Source organism: Gorilla gorilla, chromosome 9 (genome assembly GCF_029281585.2).
Source record: "Gorilla gorilla gorilla isolate KB3781 chromosome 9, NHGRI_mGorGor1-v2.1_pri, whole genome shotgun sequence".
In the NCBI taxonomy this organism is placed as follows: domain Eukaryota; kingdom Metazoa; phylum Chordata; class Mammalia; order Primates; family Hominidae; genus Gorilla; species Gorilla gorilla.
The window spans coordinates 53,949,289-53,962,363 of NC_073233.2; the positions used below are offsets into that span (position 1 = coordinate 53,949,289).

A 13,075-nucleotide genomic window follows, 5' to 3' on the forward strand; every position below is an offset into this window, starting at 1 on the left:
GTAACCTCTTACACTGTACACATTATAAAGCATTTCATGCTCTTTAAAACTGTTATACAGCCTTTTTACTCGAAGGTAATAAACCTACAGCTCTCTCCTGGCGAGAAAGAGATTCCATTTTGCGGAAACAGATTCCAATCAAAATCTCACCACATTCCCCTCAACTATGGGTATGAGCCTAAACCAATGAGAAGCTCCTTGGTGCATGTGTAATGGTCTCCAACAATTACAACAACATCCTGCCCGGAGGACCACAACCAAGACACCACTGGCTTTAAAATGAAAGCCTGGTCCCTAGCGAAGAAAGCGCTTTAATGTGCTCCTCCCGCTCCCGGGTGCGAGATTCCTGCCCAGCTACTAGGCCACGACTGGGTGAGCACCTGATGTGGGGGGAGGGCGAGCCAAGGCCGTAGCGGATCTGGGGCGAGGAACGAGGGGCTCTCGAGGCTCGGGAAAAGCGCTGCCTTCTAGGGGCGCGGACCCTTCAGCACCCACAGGAGTGGACACTAAGAACACGTGAGGCGACAGGGGCAGAGATGGGGTGTCCCGGGCAGGTAGCCTGGGTCCAGCACGGCAGCCAGAAAGAGGAGGAAAACGGAGCTGGCCCTGGGCAGGGCACGAGGCCTCCGAGCCTAGAGAGTGAAGGTAAAGGGCGCGGGGAGAGGAAGCAAAGCCACGAGGAGGGCGGGTCTCCCTGGGCGCGGGGGCACGCGCTGGACAAACGCGACAGGACCCGGGGAGCCGGGGACCCCGACATGCAGGAGGAGATCGCAGCCCTACCCCAGGACACAGGGAACGAGAAGAGGCCGCGCCCGGAGGGCCCTGTGACCCGCGGCCTCCCTAACCGGACCCGCCCCGCGGCGCCTCCCTCTTGCCTTTTTTCCCCTCCCTCCCTCCCGCGGCCCGTTATCCTGCGGCCGCAGCACTCACCAGCGGCTGCACCTGAGCCCGCCGCTGCCTCAGCTGCTGCCTGCGCCTCCGCAGCCGCCGCCGCCGCCTCGCTGCTGAGACCGAATACCGGGGGAGCCTCCGCGTCCCGCCGCCGCTGCCGCTGCCGCCAGAGCAGAACACCCCAAAATGGCGGCACTTCCGGCACCTACCACCGGCGGGGAGGGCAGAGGAGGAGGGGGAGCGCGGCGAGGGGGAACGTATCACCGCGGCGCCGCCCGCAGCGCCGATGCGAGCGGAGCGCGGCGTAGGGGCGGGCCGAGCGCCGGGCGCTGCAGCGCCCCCTCGGGCTGGGAAGTGGAGGAGCAGCCGCGCCTAAGCCCCTGGGGCCGCGGGCGGAGCCGTCAGCCGAGGGAGCTGCAGGGGCGCATCTCTTTGTCTCCGAGCCCTACTGGAGGGAAGAGCCAGGCCTGGGAATCTGAAGTTCTCGACTCCGCCCACCGCACCCACAGGAGCTCTAGATGACCCTGGTGGGCAAGGAGGCACCCCTACTGGGCACTGAATAGGAGCATAATAAGATATTTGTTGAATAAATGGATGAGTGAGTGACTGGTGCTTGGCCAGCGTTCGGCACATGGCACGCCCCTTTTTGCCCCAGCAGACAAGCAACAGCATCCAGGCCTTCCTTCTTTGCTGGGATGTGAATATGTGTGTTCCAAGTGCAGGGAGTGCTTTTTAGCAAGATAATCAGTGTGAACGCATAACCTGGCAACGATCGCTGCGACATCAGGAAGTTCACAAAGATTCTATTAAGAGACCGATTGCCCAGCCATAACCTGCTTTTACCAGAAAAAAAAAAAAAAAAAAATATATATATATATATATATATATATACATTTTTTTTTTCTTAACAACTCAGGTTAGGTCTCTAAAGACTTCCTCCTGAGTTACTCTGGAATCCCTGGGTCTAGATGGAACGCAAGCAGTACAATTTGTTGTTGTTGTTGTTGTTGTTGTTTAAGCCAACATTTATTCCGTAGGTTCCAGACCTTGTGAGGCAGTTAAATGCAGATTAAGAAAGAAAACTTTGTTCTGGAAGCTTTTGGCCCCATCAACATTCAAATAACTCATGGGATGGTTTCTCTCTAACATCATCTGGCTTCCCAGAGAATATAATTTTTATACCCACAAATACTGATTATATCCTACCTTACCACAAACAACAAGTGGGCTTCCAAGCAGAAGCCTCAAGGGTTTTCCTCTTTTGCCTTTGGGGGGGAAAAAAAACTAACCACAGTTTTTCTGGTACCATATAGTCCTTAAATTGTACATGATCATATTCCCTAATTGTACTGGGTAGTTTTATATACATTCATAATGCTGATATATGATCTTGTTCTTGTTAATAGTTTTATGTGTAGTTGACTGAAAACATCCTATATTTATAGACCATTATAGCTTACAGAATGTTGTCACAAATATTACCATATATTTGCTGCTATAGGTTGTAGAAATGTTTCAAGCAGAGAATCTGACTCCTTTTGTGCTCCATAGAATCATGTGGATATCCACATGGCTCACTTCCTCACCTCCTTCAGACTTTGACTTAAGTGTCACCTTCTTAGTCCAGTCTTCCCTAAGCACTCTATTTTACACTGCTTGCACGCATGGCATGTGTGCACACACACACACACCCCCATGCTTTCAATCCCACTTTCATTTTTATCCAAAACATTTATCATTATCTAACACAGTTTTTTTTTTTTTTTTTGAGACGGAGTCTAGCTCTTGTCACCCAGGCTGGAGTGCAGTGGCGCGATCTCGGCTCACTGCAACCTCCACCTCCCAGGTTCAAGCAATTCTCCTGTCTCAGCCTCCCGAGTAGCTGGGATTACAGGCGCGTGCCACGATGCCTGACTAATTTTTGTATTTTTAGTGGAGACGGGGTTTCACCCCCTGTTGGTCAGGCTGGTCTCAAACTCCTGACTGCAAGTGTTCTGCCCGCCTCTGCCTCTCAAAATGCTGGGATTACAGGCGTGAGCCACTGCACCCGGCCTCACAGTATATTTTGTATTTATATATTTTACTTGTTTTATTGACAGTAGCCCAGAAGGTAAACCAAAGGTAAACTTCATGAGGATAGAGGTTTTGTCTGTTTTATTTCACTGCTCTATCCTCAGGGCCTTGATAATGCCTAATCCATAGTACATGCTCAATAAATATTGTTGACTTACTGAATAGGTATATCTAGGTGCCAGATATGGAAAACAAAATGTTCAGCCTTTAGAAGCTTCTTGGAACCTGCCCATGAGCTAAATAAGGAAAGGCACCATGCCCGTCTTGTTATATCTCCAGTGCTTTTCACAGTATCTGACTCAATAGATATTTCTTGAAGAGCAAACAGAAACTCTCCCATGCCCATCTTGTTATTCTCCTAATATCTCCATTGCTTTTCACTGTATCTAACTCGATAAATACTTCTTAAAGAGCAACCAGAAGCTTTTTCCTATTCTATCTGTGCCTTGACTTAGGGCTCCCATTTGCAAGGGAGGAACTTGTAAGGTATTAATATCACTCTTGCATTTAGTTACCAAGGAAGGCCACAGACTGTTAGCCCAAGGTTGGGGGGAAGAACAATTACATGAAGAACACAAATAGATCTTGTAACTTCAAAGGGTTTCAGCAACATAGACAAAATGCTAAACAGTCCAAATACAAAAAAAGCCTAGTGTGAGATTTAAGAGTATGTAAAGCTTCCTGTTTCATGTTTTGCCTTACAAATAGATTAAGATTTATTTTTTTTTTTAAATAGCCAGTGTCGGCCAGGCGCGGTAGCTCATGCCTGTAATCCTAGCACTTTGGGAGGCCGAGGCAGATGGATCACCTGAGGTCAGGAGTTCAAGACCAACCTGGCGAAACCCTGTTTCTATTAAAAAATACAAACGTTAGCCAGGCATGATGGCGGGTGCCTGTAATCCCAGCTACTCGGGAGGCTATGGCAGAATCGCTTGAACTTGGGAGACGGTGGTTGCAGTGAGTCAAGATTGAACCACTGCACTCCAGCCTGGGCGACACAGCAAGACTCTGTCTCAAAAAAAAAAAAAAAAAAAAAAAAAAAGCCAGTGTTAGTAAGAGTGCAGAGAAATAGCCTTCTCCAAGTGGTGATGGGAGTAAAGTTCAGATAATCTGCCTAGAGGAATCTGAACTTTTACATACCTTTCTAGGAATTTATCCTAAGGAAATATTCATGGATAATGGCAGAGATTGTAACATTTTTTATTTTTTTAATTTTATTTTTATTTTTCTAGACACAGGGTCTTGCTCTGTCACCCAGCCTGGAGTGTAGTAGTGCTATCATAGTTCACAGCAACCTTGAACTCCTGGGTTCATGAGATCCTTCCACCTGAACCTTGTGAGTAGCTGAGATCACAGGTGTGTGCCACCATGTCCAACTAATTTTTTTTCTTTTGTAGAGACAGAGGTCTCACTATGTTGCCCAGGCTGATCTCAAACTCCTGAGCTCAAGCAACCCTCCCCACTTGGCCTTCCGAAGTTTTGGGATTACAGGTGCGAGCCATGACACCTGGCCATAACATTGTTTAAACAGCATAAAATTTGATACAAAATGAGATTGATAAATTATGGTTCATTCATAGCCATATAATAATAGATAAATATAGAGGAAATGATGATAGCCAGGCATGATGGCATACTCCCATAATCCCAGCTACCCTGGAGGCCAAGGCAGGAGGACTGTTTGAGGCCAGGAATTCAAATCCAGCCCAGGCAACATAACAAGACACCATCTCCATATAAATAAAAAATTTAAAAATGTTAGCCTGGCATGGTGGCATGTACATCTGCAGTTCCAACTACTTAAGAAGCTGAGGTAGGAGGATCCCTTCAGCCCAGGAGTTCCAGGTTGCAGTGAGCTATGATCACGACACTGCACTCCAGCCTAGGCATCAGAGTAAGACCCTGTCTCTATTTGGTTATTTATTTATTTATTATTTATTTTGAGATGGAGTCTTGCTCTGTTGCCCATGCTGGAGTACAGTGGCACCATCTTGGCTCACTGCAACGTCCGCCTCTCAGATTCAAGAGATTCTGCTGCCTCAGCCTCCTGAGTAGCTGGGATTACAGGTGCACACCACCACGCCCAGCTAATTTTTGTATTTTTAGTAGAGTCGGGGTTTCCCCATGTTGGTCAGGTTGGCCTTGAACTCCTTACCTCAGGTGATCCGCCCGCCTCAGCCTCGCAAAGTGCCGGGAGCCACCACGCCCGGCCTACTTACTTCTCTTTCTTGGTTTTGTTTGTTTGTTTTGTTTTGTTTTTTTGAGGCAGAGTCTGGCTCTGTGGCCCAGGCTGGAGTCCAGTGGCACAATCTCAGCTCACTGCAACCTCCCCCTCCCGGGTTCAAGCGATTCTCCTGCCTCAGCCTCCCGGGTAGCTGGGACTACAGGCACATGCCACCACATCCGGCTAATTTTTTGTATTTTTAGTAGAGACAGGTTTCACCATGTTAGCCAGGATACTCTCGATCTCCTGACCTCATGATCCGCCCGCCTTGGCCTCCCAAAGTGCTTCGATTACAGGGGTGAGCCATCACGCCCGGCCTATTTTTCTTTTTAAAGAGACAGGGTCAGGCCGGGCACGGTGGCTCACGCCTGTAATCCCAGCACTTTTGGAGGCCGAGGCGGGCGGATCACGAGGTCAGGAGATCGAGACCATCCTGGCTAACACGGTGAAACCCCGTCTCTACTAAAAATACAAAAAAATTAGCTGGGCATGGTGGCAGGCACCTGTAGTCCCAGCTACTCGGGAGGCTGAGGCAGGAGAATGGCGTGAACCTGGGAGGCGGAGCTTGCAGTGAGCTGAGATCCGGCCACTGCACTCCAGCCTGGGCAACAGAGCGAGACTGCGTCTCAAAAAAATAAATAAATAAATAAAGAGACAGGGTCTCGCCATATTGCCCAGGCTGGTGTGCAGTGACTTTTCACAGGCATGATTCCACTACAGATCAGCATGGGAGTTTTGACCTGTTTCATTTCCAGCCTGAGCCGGTTCACCACTCCTTAGGCAACCGTGGTCCCCCACTCTCTGGAGGTCACAATGTTGATGCCGAACTTAGTGCAGACACTATACTGCACTATAGCCCAGAACTTCTGGACTCAAGTGATCCCCCTGCCTCAGCCTCCAGAGTAGTTGGGACTTACAGGCACGTGCCACCTCGCCCTGCCCTTGTCTCTAAAAGAAAAAAAGAAAACTCTTTTTTTTTTGAGATGGAGTTTTGCTCTTGTTGCCCAGGCTGGAGTGCAATGATGCAATATCGGCTCACTGCAACCTCCGCCTCCTTAGTTCAAGAGATTCTCCTGCCTCATCCTCCCGAGTAACTGGAATTACCTGTACCTGCCAGCATGCCCAACTAATTTTTTGTATTTTTAGTAGAGACAGGGTTTCACCATGTTGGCCAGACTGGTCTTGAACTCCTAACCTCAGGTGATCTGCCTGCCTCAGCCTCCGAAAGTGTTGGGATTATAGGCGTGAGCCACCGTGCATGGCCGGAAAGAAAACTCTTAAGGCCTGGTTACATTCAGGCAGTGCTGCAAGCGTCACACTGCATCACATCTGGAGGCCTATAGCCTATGATGTCAAGTTGTCTGTCCTGCTTTTACTGACATAGACTCATCAGTGGTTGAGGTGGCCCGAGCCTGATCCCTCTATGGTCAAATTTCCTATGAGTGTTTTATATATATAATCAGAAAATCTGCATTTTGGTAAAATAATGGATCTAGTCAATAGCCATCAATGGATAAAAGCATTAGATGAAACCCTCATATATATATTATATATTTAATATATTATATAAATAATATATGTATACGTATATATTTATATATTATATATGTATAAAATATGTGCAATATAATATATATTTGTGTAATATATGTAATATATTACATATAATATATGTATAACACATAATATATTGTATATAATGCAATATGTAATATATTACATATAATATGTAATATATATGTTATATATAGTAATATGATGTTATGCATAATATATATGTTATATAATGTGTTGCATATAATATAATATGTTATATATAATATAATATATAATATGTTATATATAATAATATAATATATATTATATATGTATTTTTCGAGACGGAGTCTTGCTCTGTCTCCCAGGCTGGAGTGCAGTGGCGCAATCTCAGCTCACCGCAACCTCCGTCTCCCGGATTCAAGCAATTCTCCTACCTCAGCCTCCTGAGTAGCTGGGACTACAGGCACACAGACTACAGATGGGGTTTCACCATGTTGGCCAGGATGGTTTCCATCTCCTGATCTTGTGATCTGCCCGCCTCAGGCTTCCAAAGTGCTGGGATTATAGGCATGAGCCACTTCGCCCGGCCTTTTTTTTTTTTTGTGAGACAAGGTCTCACTCTGTGGCCAGGCTGGAATGCAGTGGCACAGCTTGCTCACTTTAGCCTTGATTTCTTAGGCTCAGGTGATCCTACCATCTCAGCCTCCCAAGTAGCTGGGACTACAGGCACGTGCCACCATGCCCAGGTAATTTTTTAATTTTTTGTAGAGCTGGGGTCTCACTCTGTTGCCCAGGCTGATCTTAAACTCCTAGGCTCAAGCGATCATCCCACCTCAGGTAGATGTGAACCATGGCACCCGGCCTATGTAACTTTTTGAAAAGAATAAAGTAAATCTACCTCTATTGCACCGACAATATAATATTCACAGATATCACTGAGTGAAAAAAGCAGAGGCCGGGTGCAGTGGCCCATGCCTGTAATCCTAGCACTTTGGGAGGCTGTGGTGGACAGATCACCTGAGGTCAGGAGTTCGAGACCAGCCTGGCCAACATGGTGAAACCCCATCTCTACTAAAAATATAAAAATTAGCCAGGCATTTTGCTGCATGCCTATAATCCCAGCTGCTCAGGAGGCTGAGCCAGGAGAATCGCTTGAACCCAAGAGGCAGAAGTTGCAGTGAGGAGAGATCATGCCACTGTATTCCAGCCTTGGTGACAGAGCAAGACTCTATCTCAAAAAAAAAAAAAAAAAAAAAAAAAAAAAAGCCAGACGTTGTGGCTCACACTTGTAATCCCAGCACTTTGGGAGGCTGAGTTAGGCAGATTGCTAGAGCTCAGGAGTTCAAGAGCAGCCTGGGCAACATGGCAAAACCCCATCTGTACAAACATTAGCTGGGCGTGGTGGTGCACGCCTGTAATCCCAGCTACCGGGGAGGCTGAGGTGGGAGGATCACTTGAGCCTGGGAGGTCAAGGCTGCACTGAGCCAAGATCACACCACTGCTCTCAGCCTGGGTGATGGGAGTGAGACCGTCTCAATAAAAAAAAGAACAGAAAAGGCCAGAGGCATGAGAATCGCCTGAACCCAGGAGGTGGAGGTTTTAGTGAGTGGAGGATGTGCCACTGCACTCCAGCCTGGGTGACAGAGTGAGACTGTCTCAAAAACAAAAAACAAAACATTTCATCTATATGGTTATAATGATCTTTATCAATATGTGTACATGAATATACAAAGACCACATGTTGTATGAATCCATGTATATGAAATGTTTGGAATAGGCAGATCCACTGAGACAGAAAGTCGATTCGTGGTTGTCAGGGAATGAGGGAATGGGGAGTGATTGCTAATGGGTATAGGATTTCTTTTTGGGATGATGAAATGCTCTAAAATTAGATATTGGTGATAGTTGTGCAACCCTGTGAGTATATTAACAAACACTGAATTGTATAGTTAGGAGGGTGACAAGGCATATGCATTATACCTCAATAAAGCTGTTCCCAAAAATAATGTTAACATTGGAGGGGGGTGGGCATAATGGACTCTCAGTACTATTTTTAAAACCTTTCTGTGCATCTAAATTATTCCACATTTAAAAGTTTATTCTGGCTGGGCGCAGTGGCTCACGCCTGTAAGCCCAGCACTTTGGGAGTCCGAGGCGGACAGATCACGAGGTCAGGAGATCGAGACCATCCTGGCTAATATGGTGAAACTCCGTCTCTACTAAAAATACAAAAAATTAGCCGGGCGTGGTGGTGGGCGCCTGTAGTCCCAGCTACTTGAGAGGCAGAGGCAGGAGAATGGCGTGAACCCGGGAGGCAGAGCTTGTAGTGAGTGGAGATCATGCCACTGTGCTCTAGCCTGGGCAACAGAGTGAGACTCTGTCTCAAAAAAAAAAAAAAAAGTGTATTTCGCTGGGTGAGGTGGCTCAGGCCTGTAATCCCAGCATTTTGGGAGGCTGAGACAGGTGGATCACGAGGTCAGGAGATTGAGACCATCCTGGCTAACATGGAGAAACCCGTCTCTACTAAAAATACAAAAAATAAGCCGGGTGTGGTAGCGGGCGCCTGTAGTCCCAGCTACTTGGGAGGCTGAGGCAGGAGAATGGCATGAACCCGGGAGGCGGAGCTTGCAGTGAGCCGAGATCGCATCACTGCACTCCAGCCTGGGCGACAGAACGAGACTCCATCTCAAAAAAAAAAAAAAAAAAAGTTTATTCCACAAAGAGACACCACACCCACTAAAATGGCTATAATGAAAGACAGATAATAAGTGTTGGCAACCATGTGGCAACATTGGAACCCTCCATACTCTCCTGGTGGGGATGCAAAAAGGTGCAGTCCACTTTGGAAAACTGACAGTTCTTCAAAAGGTTAAACACAGTACTACCCTATGACCTAACAATTCCATGATTAGTCAAATATACAAGAGAAATGAAAACCTATGTCTGTAAGTTGTATGCAAATGTTCCCAGCAGCATTGTTCAAAATAGCCAAAAGTGGAAACAACTCAAATGTCCATAAACTGATAAATGGAGAAAAACATGTGGTCTGTCCATACATTGAAATATTATTTGGCAATAAAAAGAAGGACAGTCCTGATACTTGCTACAACATGGACGAACCTTGAAAACATTCTAAGCATAAGACAGGTATCAACACACAACTGATATCTATTAAGAAAAAAAAAAAAGCCGGGCGCAGTGGCTCACACCTGTAATCCCAGCACTTTGGGAGGCCGAGGCAGGCTGATCACCTGAGGTCGGGAGTTCGAGACCAGGCTAACCAACATGGAGAAACCCCGTCTCTACTAAAAATACAAAATTAGCCAGGAGCGGTGGTGCATACCTGTAATCCCAGATACTAGAGAGGCTGAGGCAGGAGAATTGCTTGAACCTGAGAGGTGGAGGTTGTGGTGAGCTGAAATTGTGCCATTGCACTCCAGCCTGGGTAACAAGAGTGAAACTCCATCTCAAAAAAAAAAAAAAAAAAAAAAAAAAAAGTTGGGTGGGGTAGCCTGTAATGCCAGCACTTAGAGAGGCTGAGGCAGGCAGATCGCTTGAGTCCAGGAGTTTGAGACCAACCTGGGCAATATGGTGAAAGCCTGTCTCTACCAAAAATACAAAAATTCGCCACCAGGTGTGGTGGTACGCACCTGTGGTCCCAGCTACTCAGGAGGCTGAGGTGGGAGAATTGCTTGAGCCCAGGAGGTAGAGGTTGCAGTGAGCTAAGATCACACCATTGCACTCCAGCCTGGGCAACAGGAGTGAAACTCTATCTCAAAAAAAAAAAAAAAAAAAAAGGCAGCCAGATACAAAGAACACATATTGTATCACTCCATTTATTTGAAATACCCTAGGCTGGATGCAGTGGTTCAGACCTGTAATCCCAGTACTTTGGGAGGCCAAATCAGGAGGATTGTTTGAGCCCAGGAGTTCCAGATCAGTTTTTGTTTTTTTTTGTTTTTGTTTTTTTGATATGGAGTCTCACTCTGTCACCCAGGCTGAAGTGCAGTGGCGCGATCTTGGCTTATCACAAACTCCACCTCCCAGGTTCAAGTGATTCTCCTGCCTCAGCCTCCCAAGTAGCTGGGATTACAGGTGCCCACTATTATACCTGGCTAATTTTTGTATTTTTTTAGTAGAGACGGGGTTTCACCATGTTGGCCAGGCTGGTCTCAAACTCCTGACCTCAGGTGATCTGCCTGCCTCTGCCTCCGCCTCCCAAAGTGCTGGGATTACACGTGTGAGCCACTGTGCCCAGTCCCGAGATCAGTTTGGGCAACATAGTGAGACCCCATCGCTACAAATAATAAAAAATTAGCCAGGTATCGTGGCACGCGTCTGTAGTCTCAACTCCTTGGGAGGCTGAGGTAGGAGGATTGCTTGCACCCAAAAGGTCGAGGCTACGGTGAGTCATGATCACGCTGCCACTGCACTCTAGCCTGGGTGACAGTGAGACCCTGTTTCCTAGGAAAAAAAAAAAAAAAAGAAAAGTAAAAAGAAATGCCCTCAACATGCTAAACATGTAAATCTATACAGTCAGAAAGCAGGTTAGTAGTGTTTGCCTAAGGCTGGAGGATGATTGGGAGAAAATGGTGAGTCTCTGCTAATGGATAAGGGGCTTATTTTGAGGGCAATGAAAATATTCTAAAATTAGGCTGGGTGCGGTGGCTCACGCCTGTAATCCCAGCACTTTGGGAGACCAAGGCGGGTGGAACACCTGAGGTCAGGAGTTCAAGAGCAGCCCGGCCAACATGGCGAAACCCCGTCTCTATTAAAAACACACACAAAATTAGCCAGGCATGGTGGTGGGCACCTGTAGTTCTAGCTACTGGGGAGGATGAGGCAGGAGACCTGCTTGAACCCGGGAGGTGGAGATTGCAGTGAGTGGAGATGGCGCCACTACACTTCAGCCTAGTCAATAGAAGGAGACTCCGTCTCAAAAACAAAATATAAAAAAAAGAAAATGAATCTTTTAAAACCACCAGATGGGCTGGGCACGGTGGCTCATGCCTGTAATCTCGGCATTTTGGAAGGCCGAGGGGGACGGATCTCCTCAGGTCGGGACTTTGAGACCAGTCTGGCCAACATGGTGAAACCCTGTCTCTACTAAAAATACAAAACTTAGCTGGGCATGGTGGCAGCTACTCGGGAGGCTGAGGCAGGAGAATTGCTTGAACCTGGGAGGCAGAGGTTGCAGTGAGCTGAGATCACGCCATTGCACTCCAGCTTGGGTGACAAGAGTGAAACTCTATCTTAAAAACAAACAAACAAACAAAATCTCCACCAGATGCTTGGGCCGGGCGTGTGGCTCATGCCTGTAATCCCAACACTTTGGGAGGCTGAGGCTGGCAGATCACCATAGGTCAGGAGTTCAAGACTAGCCTGGCCAACATGGTGAAACCCCATCTCTACTAAAAATACAAAAAAAAAAAAAAAAAAGAAAGAAAGCTGGGCGCGGTGGCTCATGCCTGTAATCCTGGCACTTTGGGAGGCCAGGGGGATGGATCACCTGAGGTCAGGAGTTTGAGACCAGCCTGGTCAACATGTTGAAGCCATCTCACTAAAAATACAAAACTTAGCTGGGCGTGGTGACATGTACCTGTAATCCCAGCTACTTGGGAGGCTGAGGCAGGAGAATTGCTTGAACCTGGGAGGCAGAGGTTGCAGTGTGCTGAGATCACGCCATTGCACTGCAGCTTGGGTGACAATAGTGAAACTCTGTCTCAAAAACAAAAAACAAAAAACAAAAACTCCACCAGATGCTTGGGCCGGGTGCAGTGGCTCATGCCTGTAATGCCAGCACTTTGGGAGGCTGAGGTGGGCGGATCACCTTAGGTTCGAGACCAGCCTGGCCGACAAGGTGAAACCTCGTCTCTACTAAAAACAAAAATTAGCTGGGTGTGGTGGCATGCACCTGTAATCCCAGCTACTCGGGAGGCTGAGGCAGGAGAATCGTTTGAACCCGGGAGGCGGAGGTTGCAGTGAGCTGAGATCTTGCGACTGCCCTCTAGCCTGGGCAACAGAGTGAGACTCCGTCTCAAAACAAACAAACAAAAAGTAAATAGCTGGCATTACAACCATTCTTCTTACCTTTTTGTAGGTTGCAGGTTTTATATTTGAGCTCTTCATAATATTTTTCTTAAGGATATATTAATATAATGTATGTTTTCCTATTTTTTCCTGCTATGTAAACACTGCTGTTTGGTCAGATGAGGGAGGGAGCCCTGTCCTAGGACAGGGGAGGGGAGGAGAAAGGCGACCTCAACCCAGGACCCCTGTTCACCCTGGGATCAGGCCCTCACCCAGGTAGCTCCTCTGTTTGAAAGCTCTAAGCCCTTCCACTCTCCT

General features: G+C 47.2%; 1 protein-coding gene across 11 annotated transcripts in view; it reads right to left on the bottom strand.

Moving 5' to 3' along the window:
* The window catches only part of CELF1 (CUGBP Elav-like family member 1), an 87,631-nt gene extending 86,549 nt beyond the window's left edge, over positions 1 to 1,082 (bottom strand). For 4 of the 11 annotated variants that reach the window (XM_055354913.2, XM_055354912.2, XM_063711181.1 and 1 more), the window contains exon 1: positions 931 to 1,008. The gene's annotated coding sequence lies outside the window, so the exon portion shown is untranslated. Of the gene's footprint in view, positions 1 to 930 lie in introns of all 11 variants that reach the window. The other 7 variants (XM_055354908.2, XM_055354909.2, XM_055354907.2 and 4 more) reach the window with 4 other exon arrangements.
* Between the last annotated feature and the right edge of the window lie 11,993 nt (positions 1,083 to 13,075).